General features: G+C 34.1%; 1 non-coding gene across 1 annotated transcript; it reads left to right on the plus strand.

The window, feature by feature from the left end:
* The first annotated feature begins 18,698 nt into the window (after positions 1-18,698).
* Positions 18,699-18,805, plus strand: LOC128035063 (small nucleolar RNA R71). Its single transcript, XR_008191468.1, has one exon. It is a non-coding gene; the product is annotated as a small nucleolar RNA R71 (small nucleolar RNA).
* The last annotated feature ends 2,103 nt before the right edge of the window (positions 18,806-20,908 follow it).

Here is a 20,908-nt window from a genome sequence, read left to right on the forward strand (position 1 = left end):
GAATCAACAATGAGTCAAGCGACATTACAGTATCTCGTGGAGCTCTCATTTTGTTAAAAGGTAAAAGAACCGACAATATTTATATTCTAGAAGGTTCTACAGTGACCGGTGAAATTGGACAACCTTCGTCCGTTACGGAGTCGAAGTCAACTTATTTGGAGCGAAGGCAACTTGGTCATAGGAGGGAAAGATGTATGACCGTTTCGTTGAAGAGAGGTTCTCTTTTGGATGAATGTTTTGAAAAGTTAGGGCACTATGTTCGTGAAAATCAGACACGAGTTAGTTTTAATTTGGCAGTGTACAAGTCGAAGGCTAGAAGTCTTCCAGTTTCTAAGTACAGATTCGGCTCAATTAATTCCCTGCATAGTTCAAGATAGGCCCGTGGCGGGCTTTAGAAAATAGGGCATTATGTAATTATAAGTCAAAATGGAGATTTGTTGAGTATGACTCCTATATTAGTCAAATTTGAGAAATTATCTTTCAGTTAAACTCTATTTATTTGTTTCAATCAAACTCTGATTAGACTAGATTATTTTATTATTTTTTGACCTATGAATTTAGCCTATAAATAGGCTCTTTTACAACCCTAGAAAATACACTCATTAGAGATTAGAACTCATACCATATTTAGAAAATTTTGTGTTTACGTTTTGAGGGTTCTTTATTTTTAGGTTTTCGGGGTTTGGTTTTTATCTCCATCTTTTTGTACTCTTCGTTCTTTTGCCATTATAGTAAAATTATCTTTGCCCGTGGTTTTTTATCCTCTTTAGAGGAGGTTTTCCACGTTAAATTTGTGTGTTAAATTCCTCAATTTCTTTTGCTATTTTTACTTATTCGCTGCTTAATCGGGTCGACCCCCAACAGTGTTCAAACTTGCAAGATATTAATCAAGTTCAAAACTATCATTGAACTCACTTATTTTTATCACCTTGGTTATCATATCTATAGGATTTTCAGCTTATGTAATCTTTTGAAGTAAAATATTTCATTCTTCAAGGATTTCTTACACAATGTCATTCTTCACATCTATTTGTTTAGTTCTTGAATGATAAACTTGTTTTTTCGCTAAATGAATAGCACTTTAATTGTCAAAGTAAAGGCTAATGTAATTTTGAACAAGTCTCAAATCTTCCAACAACCCATTAAGCCAAATAATCTCTTTAACAACTTTGGAAATTACCATATACTCTGGCTCTAACTAGAGCAAATAAATACCCAGTAGCAAACAGCCTAGGTTCGACTATAAAAGCCACAAACGAGACCATTGTGTTTTCCCCCCCAGAAGATTGAATACAAAAAAGAAAAAAGATTTGAACTTTTTATTTTTAAGGTGATATTCGTTTAATTTCTGCTTATTTTTGTGTTTAAGTTTTATTGTATTTATTTTTATTTATTTTATCTAAGAAAATAAACTAAAAAGGAAAAAAAAGGCTCACCTGAACATATCGCGGTCTCGCCGTCAGAGGTCTCTTCTCCGTCACCGAAACCGAACTTGAAAAGGAGGGGAGAGACATTTTTCTTTCAATTTTTTAGGTGTTAAGGAGGCTTGGCCTTCGATTGTGTTTTAAAGCGGGGGCTTAAAAAAGATGCCCTTTGCGCAACGCCAGCCACTGGCACGGGGGCGCCGCAGCGGTGGCCATGGTCGAAACTCTAGGTCGAATAGGAGAGGGTTTTTGAGAGGAGAGCAGATTTTTTTTTGGTATGTTAAAATGAATTTTTTTTAAAAATTCGGGCTTAAATAGCCCCCATGAAACGATGCCGTTTTGATTTTAAGTTTCGTGGCCAAAATGACACCGTTTTGGCCTCTGACCCATGACCCGACCCGTCTGCCTATAGGATCCGCATGTTTCTAGGGTGAATGGGCGATTTACGTGCGAAGCCCCTCCTCTTTTGCGTCGTAATGCTATCTGGCCCTTGTCTATTTCTTTTATTTTTTTCTCAAATCTGGCCACATAATTTTTTGTTCTTTTCACTTTGTCCGTGTTGAACGCCTCGCATAAGGGATGGGAATATTTTCCCAATCATTCCCTCGCTCTTTGGGCGTGTATTATTTTGGTCCTTAGCAATCCTTTTTTATTCATTTATAATTTAGACCCTAAATTTTTAATTCGAATTCAAATTCGTCCTTAGTCCATTTAATTTTTTTTTTAAAGAAAGCTCTTTTATCATCATTAATTCTCTTTTATCATCATTAATTTTAAACCGTTCTACATATTATTTATTTTAAAATTTTCTTTTATATATCATTTATTGTAAACTATTATATTGTAAACTATTATATATATATCTTTCAACTTTTCATATATATTCTTTAAAACTGCTTTGATATATTTTATTATTATTTATTTTAAATTGTTTTATCATTATTTATTTTAAGTTTTCCTATATATTGTTTATTTGAAACTTTTATTATTTATTTTGAGTTGTTCCTATAAATCATTTATTTTAAATTATTATTTATTTTAAATTGTTTTATGTATTATCTTGTTTTATTTTCCTTTGATTATTAATGTTGGTGTTAAAATGATATATGTTGTGTGCTTATTGTCATTATGTGTACTATAATTTGTTTATTCATATTCTCGTATTCATTCATTAATGTATCATTTTAGTCATAAATCGTCATTCCATGTTCTATTGTCATTTCATTTCATGTCATCACTCAAAAGGTCGCGTTAAATTTTTTATATGCCCATAATAAACCGTTGTATTTTATCCTAAATAAAGCAAATGCACCTCGTTAAAATATTGTACTCGTTATAATTCAAAAAGGAAAAGTTTTAAAATAAGGCAATATTTCACATTTTTGAAATACGAGAAATTGTACCCTAACTTACTAGGCTTCAATTTTCTCGTTAAACCTAAATAGCAAAATATCCTTTTAAGTTTCAAAATATACGAAATTTAAATGAAAATCAAAGGCAAGCTTATTCTCTAAGGTTCCAAATATCCTGTCCTAACTTACGGGATGTGACATTTCGTTACCTCGAGACAAGTACGTCTTTAACTTCCTTTTCGATTTATTCAAGCGTTTTTTAATAACATTAATAAAAAGGGATCATATTTTAAAATCTTTTCAAAATTTCAACGTTCGACATTTAGACATTAATTAGTCAATTAGGTAGCAATTTTGGGCGTGGCGAGGGTGCTAATCTTTCCTCGCACGTAACCGACTCCTGAACCCGTTTTCTCAAAATTCGTAGACTAAAATTGTTGTTTTTGATAAATCAAAATATTTTATTAAAACAACCCAATTATGGGGTGATCCGATCACACCTCATAAAAAATGATTGGTGGCGACTCCCGTTTCGATTTCTGTTTTCAAACCAAAGTTGACCCGATTTCAGAAAAATGGTTTCGACATTAGGGGTTGATTCTTAGTGATTAAGGCTAAATGTTTAGTGTGTGTGGCCAAATTATTGATTGATTTTTGTATGTAGTTGTTAATTGTTCATTTTGCATGATGACTTTAGGGTCTGCAAGTGTGTTGTTGCATCAGTAATCAGAAACAACCACGTATGTAATGATAAGCCCGAAAAATAGCGAATGGTGCGAAGAAGAAAAACTCACTGTCGATGCCACATAGTTGTGTGCTAGGCCGTATGGGTCACACGGGCATGTTTTAGGCTATGTGGGCCACATGGGCATGTGGACCCATTTTTTGTAAATTTTGGTTAGGTTGTCACATCCCAAAATCTGACCTAGTAGTTTTAGGTTAGTAGAATCAGGTCATTATCGAGGAGTGGAGTCAAATATCAAAAAAATGGTTCGTAAGTGAGTATTTAAGGATGTGAGTATCTTAATCAAAATCTTATTTTATTTTTTAGCTCAAACAAGATTCAATTTTTAGGTTTGATTTGCAAAGAGATGGATTTTAATTAATTTTGGGACTAATTGGAAAAAGGAAAAATTAGGAACGACCAAAAGGGCAGATTGTCCAATTTCTGAAAGTTGGTCTTCTACATCAAGCCATTTATGTCTCCTTATGGCTTAAAAACACCCAATCATCCAAAATTTCTGAAAACCTAAAATTAGAGAGTTTCTTTAAAACCTATTCATTCCCTCATATTTGCTAACCTCCCAAACACCAAAACAGACCTAAATTAAAAAAAATGTGTTTTCTTCCCCCAAAATCTTCTTTGTTCTTCTTGAGTTCATATCCCAAATTAGAGTTGTAGATAATCGTTTTCATCAAATCAAGGTAATATTTTGAATTTCTATGGTTAAATAAATAGCATTGTTAATTCAAATTGAGTTTTAAACAATTATATTTAGATTTTATGTTTTTAAAGTATGTTTGGGGTTTAAAATGGAAAATCTTGTAATATTGAGTAAAATCGTGTTTTCAAAGTTTTTATTATTCATTTTAATGTAATTAGAAGGTATTTCAATTCAATTTGATAGTTCATAATCGAATTTCTAAGAATAAAATGTTTTCCCATTTTTCATGTTCTTGAAAGCTTGAACTTTTCAAAAATTTTAGGACCACGGATTTAGGTGACATTAGTGGTTTAGATATGAAATTAAATTTTATTTAGTATTTTTGGAATCAAAATCGAGGATTAGAAATGAGATTAGGATGTCGAAACTTCAATTTCGGGAAAACTAGCTAGTTTTTGGTAGGTGAAAATGAGATGCTTGAATTGTGTTTTCTTTGTTGTTTTTAATGAGGTTGGAATGTTTTTGTTATGTGTGTAAAGTTTCGGATCAGTCGAGAGCCACTACGAGCAAGTCTAATGGAAAGGAAAAGCTAGTTTAAGCTTTCAACTAGTAAGCGGAAGCGTAATTGGTGAGTGTCCCAAATTGTTGCTAGTATGGATGAATCATAGCATTAATCGGGATCTTAGGAGTACCCTAAACCTCTGTCCTATGTTCTGAGTGTAAGCCTTTCTTATACTATTTGCCTTGTTCTGAAAATATGCTTCATGTATGATAAGTTGTGGAATGTGATGCTATTGTGACAGGTAATGTGTGTGTGAATACTTATATGTGATATGTAATAAGCTTATTTTTAATGTACACATATGTGGTTGAATATGTGATGGCTCAATGGGCATAGTTTTGGCACTTAAAGTGTAATTTTATGTGAATCTGATAAGCATGTATTATGTACAAGTTGTGATGTGAATTGATGTTTAAGAACAAGAATTTTGTGCATTAAAATAGTAATTAAATGTGTGAATTTTACAAATATTTGAGCCTTGTGATCTCTTGAAACTTTTGGATATAGTTGGCATGCCATAGGATTGTGAGTACTCACCCTTGTGTTTTGTGATTTGGGCATTGAGTCCTCGGGATAGATTGGAGGGATAAGGGAATATCGAGCTAAGCTCCATTCACCAGGATATGTTGGTGTATTGGAGAGTGTTTAGTTTGATGCTACACTTATGGGATATGTTAGACTCTTTAAGCCATTGGTGTAACGGAGATCCATTTATCCAATGTGTGGTGATAGAGCCCATTTTTATGTTTCATGTTTTCAAGTTGCCAAATTATCATTAATTGATTAATACATGAAAATGTTATTGGTGTAGATGCATGTGAATATATAATCTAGACTTGTGGGTCATTAAAGCATGAATACGTTGTTTTGTCTTGATGAATTATCAATAATTGATATATATATATATATATATAAGTTGTATGTAATTTCATGTGAGAGTATGTGCTGGTTTTATGAATTAATGAAACATGAATTTATTATTTGGACTCGTAGTAAATATGGTTGTGCATGTATCTAGTTGCTCTTGCTTATCATGTGACATTGTCTATGCTTGTGGTAATTTCAAACATTCATTGAGCTTGTTTATGCTCACTCTCCTCACTAAATCTTTGCAAATAAGTAGTTTTTTCGGTGTGAGCGGTGCGACCGAGGAAGTGCTCCAAGGAAGGCAATAAAATTTTGAGTGGGTGGTTTTATAATTATTTTTGGACTCTTTGAATAAAGGTAATGTGAGTTAAATTTTCATTTGGTTATCATTATTATTTATTTGATATTATGATTTTTTATTTTAGAGTTTTAGTATTGCTTGGAATTATATTTATGAATGAGTTGATGATTGGTTTTGGACTTGTTTATGGATATTTGAATGCATGATATTATGATTTAGAATGCATGTAAGGAAGATAGTTTTTTTAAGCATGAATACTTCTCTATTTTACTACGTTTTTGCAAGTCTAAGTAGGGGTATCGATATTTAGGGCATAACTATCGATACCTAGGTGTTGAATTGTTTTTGTAAGAAGTTAGGAGCTCAACTTTGGTATTGATAACCTTATACGAGTATCAATACTCGTGACAAAAATACTAATACCTTTGCCTATGTACCGATAAAAATGGTTTTTAACAAATTTTGGCATAATTCTGGTTTGGTATTGATTTTCTGACTTGTATCAATACCTATCTCGCAAAAATATCGATACCTACAAGTGAGTATCGATACCTACGTGATTTCTTTGGGAATTTTTGTTAGATGGTCCCCATGCATAATTATCTTATTATCAATGTCGATAAACATTTGATAAGTCTTTTATATGTTGCCTAAGGTGTTCAAGACTCAATACTCCTCTAAATATTTGAAACTGATGACGGTTGCTTGTATTTTAAAGACCGTGTGAATATGTATGAGTTTGATGTTTGATGTGGCATCCTATTACTCGAGCTCAACGATCAGGCTGGGTATATAGTGTTATAAAGGTTGTAGTTGAGTGCAATTCAAGGTTAGCCACTTCATAGGGTCCGTAATGTGATATTTATCACTTTTAAATATTAAATCTGATATTCTGGTTCTGTATGTGCTACTTCTGAAAGCATGTTAGCATGATCTGTTGTATAAAGCATGTACGATTTATGTGCAACTGACATCTGATTAGTGTGCATGTGCATTAGGGTGGGATAATTATGTCACGGAGGAAGTGTTGGCAATTTAATGATCTGCTTCATCTAGTGGTTTATATCACATATCTATTCTAGTGGCTTGACCACACTTGTATGATTCTAGCGGATTACCTCATTATTTTTGGTAGCTTGACTGCACTATTCTAAAAACTGACATACGGTCACTTATAGGTGTGTGGGGTTGGATGGGTATTGATTAACCTAATTGGTATGTAGGGATGGACGGAGATGGTGTGTAGCGGATGGGAGTAGGATATGTTTTTGTACCTATTTCTATATGTAACAGCCCATTTTTAGTGAAATCAAAATATTGGTTTCGGGACTACAAATCTTAGGTTGAAAAATTTATTTTATTATTATTTTATTGCCTACTTCGTGATAGAAATACCGTATAAAAATTTTGCTAAGAAATTTTACCATTTACATGTTCAATTTGATAAAAAGGACTAAATCGCATAAAGTGCAAAAATTGAGTTCTAATAGCTAAAGGTGTTAAATAGCTATGGAACTTAAAAGTGGAAGTCCTTATATTGTTATTAGCCCATTGATGAGTTAGTGGATGATAATGGTTTGGCAATTTTTTAATTTGGAATAATTTTAAAGGTTCATAAGTAAATAGTAAATAAATGATGAATTAAAGGTAATAAAATAAAGCTATCATCTTTAATAATCATCTTCCACCGATTTTAGAAGAAGAAAGGAAGCCATGGGAGACCTAAGTTCGGCCAACCTTGTTTTGTCCAATTAGGTATGGATTTTAATCTGTTTTTAATGATTTTTATGTTTCTGGGATCGTTGTAGCTTAATCTAGCTAGCCCGGGGACTAATTTGAAAAAATGATAAAGTATTAGGGTTTTTCATTGATGAACATGCTTGAGTTTTGATGTTTGATGATAGAAAATGAATGGTTGTTGTTGGATAAACAACTTTTGTTAAGGAATTTTTAGTGAAATTGCCAAATAGGGATTAAATTGAAAAATATGATAAATTCATGGTTAAATTTGTAAATTTATGAAAAAGTGGGCCGCTATAAGCATGTATATAGTTCGGCTAGGCTTGGGTAGGGGTAAAATTGAATGAATTTCTTTTTGCGAGCCTAGGGACTAAATTGCAAAGAATTAAAAGTATAGGGGTAAAATGGTAATTTGTACTAAATTACATGTTGGAATAAATTGAATACGAAATTTATTGAATTGGGTTAAATCTATCCATGTAGATCCTGTTAAAACTCGTACGGATTTAGATCGAGGCAAAGAGAAAATCTCAGATTAGTCACCTCCATATCTACGTACACTCGTCGAGGTAAGTTCGTGTAATTAAATCATGCATTTATATGATTTAAATTGAATTATATGTTTGTGAATTCTGTAAATCTGATACTCAGCTCGCATGAGCTTACCGTTATTCAGCTCAGAGGAGCATACCGATTCTAAGCTCGTATAAGCATACATGTACAGGAATTGATGGATTACAGTTCAGTACACCTCGTGTGTGCTACCCGCGTATCCAACGATATTCTAAATGGTTCAACAGACACAGTTCTGTTACGATATTATATGAGTTCGATAAGAACTATTACAGGTATTTACATGAAATATATGAAATGATACTTCGTAATGTATTAATATATGAAATGATTGATACATGTATATGAAAATTGAATACTTGTTGAGTTCATCCATGTGTATTGGATTTTATATGTGATTTACATGGCTAATATGTTGGTGAACATGTGTTTAGGCTTTTGGCCAATTTTGTTGGGATATGTTATGTTAACTAACCTAAATTGTGATTAAATGGTAAGTTAAATTCTATGTTATACGAACTTACTAAGCTTAAATGCTTACTCTTTGTTATTTTTCGTGTTTTATAGTGATTCAGAAGCTCGTTTGGGTTGGAAGCTTGTCGGAGCTACATCACACTATCTATCGGCTCATTCGGTACCTTTGGTTAGTTATTTTAGGTTATAATGGCATGTTTAGGTTATTTCGACTAATGTTGGCCTATGTGTGATGTTGTGATTGTGGCCATATGATTTTGCTTGTGTTTTGGTGTATTTTGTTATGTATATATAAATGGTCTTATCATGTTTGGTGTGTGGCTTGATTTGGGATAGAATGATGAAAGGTAAATGTTAGCTAAATCTGCATTTTGTACATGTGTTTATGATGTGATGAATTGGTACCGTGACATGTAAGGTATTTTTATATATCTAAATATGTTAGTATTGAAATACATTTTGGCACCAAATGGTATGTTTTGGTAGGCAAGTGACTTGGTTTGAAATGATGCAAATTAGCTTCGTAAACTTTGGGTACAAATATGCATATAAGTTAGTTATATATTTGGATATATTGAATACATGAATACACATGTTATAAGTTGTCATCTAAGGTGTCCAAAGGCATGTTGGTTGTATGTGAAGATATTAAATGTTTAAAGCTTGATTTTGGCTTGTTTTGGATGCCTAATTATGGCTTGTTGATATGCATAATGTTGATTGTAATTTGATACCAAATTGGGTGAGAAATGTGGCTTGCAAAATGGTCTATATTTGTCCACACGGGTAGAGACACGGGCGTGTGTCTCAGTCATGTGTGACACATGGCTAGGTGACACGACCGTGTCTCCCTTGTAGCATTTTAAAGGTTTGCAAGTCAGGCTATTACACAGCCTGGCACACGGGCATGTGAGGTTACTTCGAAAGGGTACACGGCCTAGCACACGAACGTGTAGCTTGGCCGTGTGACCCAAGTCAGTGAGTTATACAGGCACGAACACGCGCTGGGACACGGTCGTGTGTCCCTATTTCGAATGTCCACATGGCCTAAGACACGGGCGTGTCTCTTGACATGTGAATCACAGGGCCTAGCCACACAGTCGTGTGACCCCTGCAACTTTGAAAATTTTAAATGTTTCTGAAATATTTTGTGCGTTTTCAATTTAGTCTCGATTTGTTTCTAATGCGTATTTTGGGCCTCGAGGGCTAGTGTAAGGGACAATATGTATGAATTTGACTGGTTTTTTATATGAATGCTATATGATATGAAACGTTCGTATTTTTTGTCTGTTTGATTTGTAAATTTTGGTAATGCTCCGTAACCCTGTTCCGGCGATGGATTTCTGTTAGGGATGTAACACTATATTTGTATCTGTGTCTGAATCCGTATCTGCATCTGCATCTGTATCTGAATCTATATCAGTTATTGTATCTGCATCTATTCTATTTGTATGGGCTGAGTTACACACTAAGCTTGTTAGCTCACCCTTTATTTTTTTATCCTCTCAGGCAATCATCCAACTTAGGATCAGACGTTGTACGGGAGCTCGGGTTGGATTCTCAGAAATAAAAACAGTTCAAAAAGGACTTTATGTTTAATATTGACTTTTTCAAACTTTTTGGACTGTAAATTATTTTGGACTTTATTTTTCGTTTTTGAATTGTTTTTGGTGGGATTTGGTAATTATTATTTTTAAACTGCAAAATTATATGTTTTTATAAACTGAGTCACAAATTGCAAAAAATAATAAGTTAGAACTTTCCACTGCAAAATGAAGTAATTTGTAATAAAATAAATAGTTTTAACAAGAATTTTCCTAACAACTAGAAAGCGTTTACCCAAAATGGATATAGTCAGAGCACATGTTTTCAAATTGAAAATCAAAGTTTAAAACGAGTTTATGTAATTCCTCAAGATTCGACTGTAACGTCTACGTTGGGTGTGGGGTGTTATATTTAGTGTATCAGATCCTAGGTTCAAAACTCGGGTTGTGGTTTTTGGGTTTAAAATCTCATGAAAAACTATTTTTAAAGTTTACATTCAGATTTTGACTATATTTTATCTTTTAGTCTGTAAAAAGTGAAATTCGAGACTCTGACACCAATCTAGTAATTACTTTTACTTTAGCTATACTAGACAAACTAGTAAATGTAGTGATAAGATTACTCTACTCTAGTTAAAGACTGTGATAATTCTGTAAAAATTCTAATAAAACTCTAGACTTAGGATTTTTAATAACCTAAGTTAATCCATAAAATTTCTGAACTATAGATAATTTAAAAAAATGAGAACACAAGGTGCACGAGGTCGCGATACTCAAGGGCGTGATGGACATTGTCGAGGGGCTAGAGCTGATTCTCCATCTCTAGGTAGCATGCCCAGCTTAGAGACTAAGGAGATAGTTGGGGCACCTACTATTGAAACTGAATCCCAAACTCAGAATGTAGGGGACGATGCATTGTCACAAGCTATGTTGAGGGTTCTACAGAGGGTCGTTGGAACCCAATTAGAAACTAGGGGTTGAGGATCGGTAACTAAAAAAATTTGGTCCAATGGCGCTAAGCTATTTAAGGGTGTCGCTAGGATTACCCTGACTATGTTTGAGTATTGGTTGGAGGCTACCGAGAGAATCATGAACGACTTAGACTGCACCCTAGAGCAAAAATTGAAAGGTACAATATATTTGCTTCACGATGAAGCATATCAATGGTGGCAGTTAGTAGAGCAAGGCATATAGGCTGAGCGTATGGCATGCCTATTTTTCTAGAGCACCTTCCACGAAAACTATGTGGGGGCAAGGTACATTGAGTCTCATAGGTTAGAGCTCGTCGGGCTTATGCATGGTGAGATATTTATAACTGAATATGAGGCCGAGTTTCTGAATCTAAGTAGGTACGCTCAATGTTTAGTGGCCACCAATTATGATAAGAGTGTCCATTTTGAGGATGGACTTCGATATGATCTGAAAGTGTTGGTAGCTTTGTAGCAGAACTGAGTCTTCAAAATGTTAGTGGAGAAGACTAAAATTACAAAGGAGATTAAACGCGTAAAGTACAAGAGAAGGGAGCAAGAAAAAGGATAGAATAAGAACAAGAGGGATTTGGGTCCTTCTATTTCAGCTCTGTGACCTAAAGAATGGATCGGGTTTGATAGGCCTCAATAGGTTGAGGCGAAGGTTGGTATTGGTAGGATTCAGATATGTTTTGGTTGTAATAGGCACCATTCGGGCTAGTGTTGGAGGGGGACAGGAGCATTTTTACGATGTGGGTCTTTCCAACACCGCATTAAAGATTATTCATATCCAGTTAATCAAGTGCAAGACCTAGTTCAGGGTTTGGTTTAGCTGTAAGAGGGTAATACATCAGCCTCCTAAGGGTCGTGGTTAGGTTAGGGTGTTAATGGTTTGGGTTGAGGACAGACAGCATCAGGTAGATGTGCTAATTAGATTAAAGAAAGACAACCTACTATAGTGTTTGTGGCAAGGCACCACGAGGACAGAGATGCGACTGACGTGATTGACAATACATTTACTATTAATTCTCACCCATATTTTGCATTGGTTAACATTGGTTCCACGCATTCATACGTAGCTAGTATTATTTCTGGTAATTTCGGGATTCCTACTTAGAACACTCCTAGTGGGGTTTCAGTAGTCTGTCCATTGGATCAATCTGTACAAATCAGTAAGGTGTTTATGAGGTGTCCGTTAGAGATTTAAGGGGTTGTTTTTCTGACCAATCTAATGGAGTTACCGTTTGGGGAACTTGATTTGATTTTAGGCATGGAATGTCCTGTGGAGCATCAGGTCAGTTTGGATTGTTTGACAAAGAGGGTAACTCTAAAAATCAACAAGGCTGTGGAAATTGTGATGGTTGGCGAGTGCCAAGATTACCTCTCTAATGTAATCTTCGTTATGGTAGCCGAAAAGTTATTTCGAAAAAGGTGTGAGGAGTTTTTGGCTTATGTACATGACATGATTGTTGTGGGTTCTACTGTTGTCGAATAGTTAGGAAATTTTCGGATGTCTTTCCTAAGGAGTTTTTGGGGTTACCACCGGATAAGGAATTGATGGTCACTAAACTAACTATAAATACGACAAAGGCAAGCGCACCTATCGAACGATAGTATAGCTATGGTAAGTAGAGAATATTGTATCTACAAGGACTAAAAGTATTAGTAATTATTGTTTTTCTATTATTTAGTCGACAATTTGGGGTGATGTGTTTTAATCTAATTTTATTAAACTAATTTAACTAAGAATGCAACAGAGAATGAATCAAAGAGATAATCGAATATTAACCAATGAGGTAGACAATACCCAGGAAAGAATCGACCTAGACTTCACCTATTATTATCAACCTGAATTAAATGATTTATTCACTTGTGTCTTGATCCATATAAATCCCTAAATTATGTTAATATCTCTTTCGAGAGTAAGAACAACTGACTCTAGGTTGTTTAATTGAAATCTCTTTCTAATTAAAACCCCTATCGTCGCATTAACACAATCTATTGATTTCTTTATTAGATTTGACAATAATCAGGTTGATTTATGTCGTCCTATTTCTAGGATTACCTGCAACTCCACTCAATTATGCTAGATCTACCCTTAAAGAGGGACTTTTCCTCCATTGAAATAAGCACATTAAACATGAATTAATATCCCAAAAATATTAAAACAAGAAATAAGCATACATAATTGAGAACAAGAATCAAGTATTTATCGCGTAAAACATAAATTAAATAAAAGGATTCATCATAGGTTTCATCCTCCCTAGGTATCTAGGGAATTAGTTAATAATCCTGAATGAAAACATATCAAAGTCAAAATAACCACAAGACATAAGAAACTCAATAAAACTTTAAAATAAATTAAAAGGAGATCTTCGATCTTGATGGAGATCCGCTTTCCGAGTTGATCCTGAAGGTGCTCTTTGAGTGATTTCTCTGATTTTCTTTGATTGCCTCATTAGGTCTTCTTCTAATGGGTGTTTATACACTTTGGAACGCTCAAAAACCTAAAATTGGGTTTTTGCATGTATTTCGGGAGTAGAATGCGAAATCGGCATGGGCTGGCACATGGGCATGTTTCCAACCCGTATGGCTCACACGGGCGTGTGTCTAGCCCGTCTGGCTGACACAGACATATGTCTAGCCCATGTGGCTTACGTGGGCGTCTGCCTAACCATGTAGAAATGCCCAGGCTGTGTGGCTCCTGAAAACAGCTCTATTTGTCTGATTTTGGCTCATTTTTCACTCTGTTTGCTCCCGAATGCTCTCTTAAGTATAGAAACATGAATTTAAAGGATTAGAAGCATCAAATTCACTAATTTGCATAATTAATCATCCAAAAATGCATTAAGAATGGGATTAAAATATGTTACTTTTATTATTACTTTGTGTAGGTGACGAATCGATTACTCTCCAAGCTCGTGATTCTATTAGAACATCTAGTTATCAAGATGATTTTAAATCTTCTGTTAATGTTAGTGATCATGTGGCTCAATCTTCTTTGCAGGAAACCCCTTGAAAAAATGTAATGGAGCCATGTTCCAGTCAATGTGATAGAAATAGAATGATTTATGATGAACGAATGCTACAAATCGATGAACTAAATGAATGGCGAACACATGCAAGGAGAAACCAAAAAAGCACGATGAAGAGTCAAGGAGACGCCATGATGAGCATATGAACGGGATGAACCAATTTAAGGTCGAAGACAAGGTATTACTAGACAAAACGGATCCACGAATTGCCCCTTCGGAGCTTGATGCAAACGAATCACACACTTTTATGATACTGAACGTCTTCCCCTATGGTACAGTTTAGGTAACTCATTCTGAATTCAACACATTTAAGGTAAACAATACTCGACTTAAACCTTACCTAGGTAGAATAATTGATAGAGTGAAAGAGAAGCCTCGGCTCTGCGAACCACCATAACTGTGCGAATACAGGTAAGTCGAGCTTAGACTCTAAATAAGCGCTTCTCGGGAGGCAACTCGAGTTTTAACACTCTACTAATTCTCTTAATTTTATTTCATGTTATTTTTAAAACTAATTAATTTTCAAAATTAAAAAAGATTGATCCACAAGGCCTAGACACACGAGCGTGTCTCAGGCCGTGTGCACAATAAAGGTTCGACAGTGAGTTAAATGGCCTGGCGACATGGCCATGTGACCCACACGGCCAGGACACACGGGCGTGTCCTTGGTCGTGTCAATCTTGAGACTTATTTTTTCAAAAAAATCGAAGGTTACACGGCCTGGAGACATGGCCTGGACACACGAGTGTGTCCTAGGCCGTGTGAACTCTGGAGCTAATTTTTCAATTTTATTTCAAGTCAAAGAGTTACATGGGCAAGACACATGGCCGTGTGCCAGACACGGCCGAGGCTCACGGGCATGTGGGATCTCATATAGGCATGGGAGAAGCGAAGGAAATCACACACGACCTGAACACACGGGCATGTCCGAGGCCGTGGGAAGACTGGGCTAAATTTTTAATCCCACACGGTCTGAAAACACCCCACACGGTCTTGTGACACGGCCGTGTGGCCAAAACCTTAAAATTTATTTCTCAATTTGTCTTTTTCTTCTTCCCTAAACAAGCCACCCCTTTCCCTCCCATCACCCACCTCCTATCCCTTCTCCCCATAGTCAACCAACCCCGCCCCCACCCATGAACGACATTACCTCCCACGCGCGACCTCCAGTCGTAACTCTAACCACCGTTTTCCGTCGGTCTTCCCCTTTCACCCTTTTCTTTATTGTAATTTATTATTTATTTATTTTTATATTATTTATTTTTATTTTACTGATCTATTTTCTTTTTTTTAATTTGTTTTATTATTCCTTTATTCACTTTTTGTGTTATTTTTATTATTATATTTATTGTTTTCCTTGTCGTTTTAGTGTTAGTAGAACCATTTAATCAATGTCTTTTTAGTTTTCATGTTTATTATTATTTTCATTACTATTATTATTTGTTTTATGTTATTATTATGATTATGATTATGATTATTATTATAGATTTTTTGTTTTCTTTTTTCTTTTTTTTTCTTTTTATGTTTTGTTTTTAGTTGTTTTATTTTTATTTTTGTTTTTTATTTTTATTTTCTTAGACTTATTTCATTTATTATCTTTTGAACTATAATTTTATTTTTATGGTTGTTTCTAATCAAGTTGTAACCTCTTAATCTTCTTTCTTATTTGTTTTTATTTTCTTATTAGTGTGCTCGGAATCATGCACTACATTTTGATTTGTCTACAATTCTGCTTTTTACCATTTTGGCGATTTCATCCAATATTCAAGGTAGTTTCAATTTTCTCTCTTTTATAATACTCAACTTATACTGTGATTATATCTATTTGTACATTGAGGACAATGAACATCTTAAGTGTGGGAGGTTATTTAGATAATTATTAGAAAACCCTAAATTATTTGTTGTATTTAAGTAATCTTCTCATACTTCATTAGAATGATTTTTATCAATTTGAAATTTTTTGATGTGTTTTGGATTAATTTGTAGATATTTGTGTATTGGTTGATTTAAACTTTAAGACATGAGAGAATCAAGCATGATAAGTTATTTTTCAGAAATTGAAAATTTTTAAGTTGTTTCCCTAAATTGAAGTATTATCTTGAAATTTGAGATTTGCAAGTTTGACATCAAAAACCATTATTTTTTGTGAGATTTTGAGCCTTTAGAGCATTCATTTTTCTTGCTCATTTTATTACTGGTTATGAGTGTGTCAACCTAATTTGTTATTCTAGAACTTGCTTCGATTATGCATGTCGAGACCACACCTTTGATTTGATTTACTGAGATGATAAAGGCACCTAGGTTTTAACCCACTTATCACATAAAAAGCCTACCTTCATAATTAATCCTTAGTGAACCTCTTTGAGCCTAACAAACAATTTCTTGATTTACCCGTTAATGTTAACCCATAACTAATTTTTTTGTTGAGATTTTTTCCCATTTTATTGACTCCCTTTTTGTCGAGATTTGATTTGGTTAGTTGCTTAACTAACTTCTTCTATTTGATTTGCTTAATTATTTCTGATTGTTCTAGATAAAGAAAAAAGAGAAAAAATAAAATCGAAAAAATATTGATTGTTATTTAGTTCTATTTTAATTGAGCTTGAAAAATTAAATTCATATTTTAAGAAGAAGCTCATTTTTATTCTTGAATAATTCTTGATTTTTGATTGTTTTAATTCAACATTTGTTTATTTTTTCTTGTTTGGTAATTTATCAATTTGATCTTGATTATAATCAAATTTTCTGGTCTTTCTCCACAACCTTAACCTATGCCCCATTACAACCTTTTAAAGACCTTTTGATTTGTATATCATCTCATTTTATAGTGGTGGAGATTTGATTTTCATGCAAGCATATGGTAATGGCCTTTCTTGTTTGACTAGTGAGTGCTTATTCGTGACCCTTAAGCAATTTGAGTGATTTGAGTGAATCTTTAGTGAGGATGTCGATTTTGAATTAAAGGTAATTACTTAGATAAGGGGAGACACTTATACTTTCGTGTTTAAAAATGTTAGCTTGGATTGTTTGACTCACCCATACCAATATGAATTATAAATCAAGCAATTGCTAAAAAGGGTCGCCCTAAAATTAAAGGTACCTCACTACCCTCATCTGTGTCTAATACAACAAAGTCAACGGGAAATATAAATTTATCGATTTTAACAAGCATATCTTCAACAACACCCCTAGGATATCTAATGGTTCTATCTGCTAATTGAATACTCATCCTAGTTTTTTTGGGTTTTCCAATACCTAATTGCTTAAACATTCTATAGGGCATGACATTAATACTAGCCTCTAAGTCAGCCAAAGCATTATCAATATTCAAACTACCAATTAAACAAGGAATAGTAAAACTCCCTGCATCTTTCAATTTGTTGGGTAGTTTATTTTGCAATACGGTTAAGGAAATTGCATTTAGCTCCACAGTCGACGAATCATCTAACTTCCTTTTTTTTCGCTAAAAGCTCCTTTAAAAATCTAACATAATTGGGCATCTGAGAAAGAGCTTCAACAAATGGTAGTTAATATGTAATTTCTTTAAGAGTTTGAGAAATTACCAAATTGTTCGTTCATGTGGTCTCTCTTCATCACACTAGGATATGACACTCGAGGTTTATATTCCTTAACAATAGGTTTTTGCTCTTTCTGGTTTACCTCAACCTTATTGCTATTTAGCATAATTTCTTGCCTCGATTCTGGTTTAGATTCAACTAACCCTTCTTCATCTCGCATAATAATTGCATGAAGTTGCTCCCTTGGGTTAGTTTCGATATTGCTAGGAAAACTAGTCTTTTTGAGAATAACTTAGCAAGCTGACATATTTGGTTCTCGAGCCCTTGAATTGATGCTTGTTGATTCTTAAATGTTGCCTCAGTGTTTTGAAAATGGGTTTCTGACACCAATATAAATTTCATTAACATCTCCTCGAGGTTTGACTTTTTCTCTTGTTGATAAGGTTGTTGTTGAATGCCCAGAGGGGGTTGTGCTATTTGATTTCCTTGACCACCCCAAGAGAAATTGGGATAGTTCCTCCAACCTACAGTATAGTAATTACTATAAGTGTTATTTTGAGGCCTAAAATTATTACCTATATAATTGATATGCCCGTTCTCTGTGCTAGAAGCGAAGAGTAAACATTCTGGATTATTCATTCTACCTCCATTTGTATCGCATTACATCACCGGATATACCTGCGTAGAAACATATAAACCATCAATTTTCTTATTTAATTGTTCTACTTGATTTGGTAACATGGTGACTTCATCTAAGTTGAAAACACCGACTACTTTTATCGGCTTCATCCTCATGACTTGCCACTGATAATTATTCAGTGCCATCTCCTCAATAAATTCATAAGCTGCTTCGGGTGTTTTATTTTTCAGAGTTCCACTGGCTGCTACGTCAATTAATTTCCTAGTTGAGGCGTTCAAACCATTGTAGAAGGTTTGAACTTGTAGCCATAGAGGTAACCCATGGGGAGGGCACCTTCTCAATAAATCCTTATATCTCTCTCGTGCATCATATAGGGTTTTTAAATTGATCTGCACAAAGAAAGAGATATCATTCCTCAACTTGGCTATCTTAACCGGTGGTAAATACTTTAGAAGGAACTTCTCGGTCATTTGAACCCATGGGATAACAGAACCTTGTGGTAAAGAGTTCAACCATTACTTAGCTTTATTCCTCAATGAGAAAGGAAATAAATGTAGGTGAGTGGCGTCATTAGTGGCACCATTAATTTTGAAAGTATCACAGATTTCCAAGAAATCGGCCAAATGAGTATTTGGATCTTCTTCCTGCAAACCATCAAACTGAACAAACTGTTGTATTATCTGAATAGTATTTGGCTTCAATTCAAAATTATTTATAGCAATGGTAGGTCTTACAATACTCGATTCAACCCCAGTTAGAGTGTGCTTGGCATAATCATACATAGTACGAGGAACAGGATTTGGATCTGCAACAACTGTAGGAGGTAGCTGATTATTCTAGTAATCACCCATCTCTTCAGTAATAATAATTTCCTCTTGTTTGACCACTAAATTCTCTTGACTCTGTCTTGTTTCTCTACGGTTTCTACGAGTTGTACTTTTGATTTCACTATCAAATAACAATGGTCCCGACGGGTTTCTTCTAGTCATAAACTAAAGGAACCTACCAGAAGCAAATAAAAGAAAAATTAGTACAAATTAAACTAAAAAAACAAAAACAATTATAATAAAAAGAAAAAATGCTAAATTAATAAAAATCGAGTGTTCCTAATATTTTAGCCCCTGACAAAAGCGCCAAAAACTTGATGGTCACTAAAATAACTATAAATACGACAAAGGCAAGCACACCTATCGAACAATAGTATAGCTATGGTGAGTAGAGAATATCGTATCCACAAGGACTAAAAGTATTAGTAATTACTATTTTTCTATTATTTAGCCAACAATTTAGGGCGATGTGTTTTATTTTAAATTTACTAAACTAATTTAACTAAGAACGCAACAGAGAATGAATCAAAGAGATAATCGAATAATCGGGTTGATTATTTTTCTAATATTTTTCTTTATTAGATTTGACAATAATCGGGTTGATTCATGTCGTCCTATTTCTAGGATTGCATGCAACTCCACTCAATTATGCTAGATCTACTCTTAAAAAGGGACTTTTCCTCCACTGAAATAAGCACATTAAACATGAATTAATATCCCAAAAATATTAAAACAAGAAATAAGCATACATAATTGAGAACAAGAATCAAGTATTTATCGCGTAAAACAGAAATTAAATAAAAGGATTCATCATAGGTTTCATCCTCCCTAGGTATTTAGGGAATTAGTTCATAATCCTAAATGAAAACATATCAAAGTCAAAATAACCACAAGACATAAGAAACTCAATAAAACTTTAAAAGAAATTAAAAGGAGATCTTCGATCTTGATGGAGATCCGCTTCCAAGTTGATCCTGATGGTGCTCTTTGAGTGATTTCTCTTATTTTCTCTGATTGCCTCATTAGGACTTCTTCTAATGGGTATTTATAGACTTTATAATGTTCAGAAAGCCTAAAAGTTGGGTTTTTCTGCTTATTTGGGAACTAGGATGCGAAACCGACACGGGCTAGTGTTGGATTGCCGGCACCCCTACAGCGCAGTGGAAAAATTTAATAATCGGCGACCCTAACCACGGATCCATGTATGAGGAACGAATCGGGGTGAAAAGGGTTACGAAATTACCTAATGTTTGTTACGAGTAGACAAGAACTTCTCAACAACGTGTAGTCGATCTACATCGAACTAAGCCGCAATCTATCGAGACTCAATTCTACGTGATCCACCCAGTTGACTACTGAACGAGAGAAATCCCCAAAACAGCTTTTGAGAGTGAATTTTCTTTGACGGTGCTAGACCATAACAAAGAAAAACGGATACTTATATCCTTATTATTTATTTTTTAGGGTTTTTATTTATGAATTAAAATAAATATAATAATATTTTAAACCGAAAATTATAATTACATTAATTATAATATAATTTGATAAACCATATATTTATTTGAATTCATATGCTAACCTCATTATGTGTACAACAACCTTGTACATAATGTGTTGAAATCAATTAAATTAATTCTATAATTAATTTAATTTAAGTGACACCTAAAAACAATACCAACTATGGTTTATTCCATTCAT

The sequence above is a fragment of the Gossypium raimondii genome, chromosome 11 (assembly GCF_025698545.1).
Source record: "Gossypium raimondii isolate GPD5lz chromosome 11, ASM2569854v1, whole genome shotgun sequence".
NCBI lineage: Eukaryota > Viridiplantae > Streptophyta > Magnoliopsida > Malvales > Malvaceae > Gossypium > Gossypium raimondii.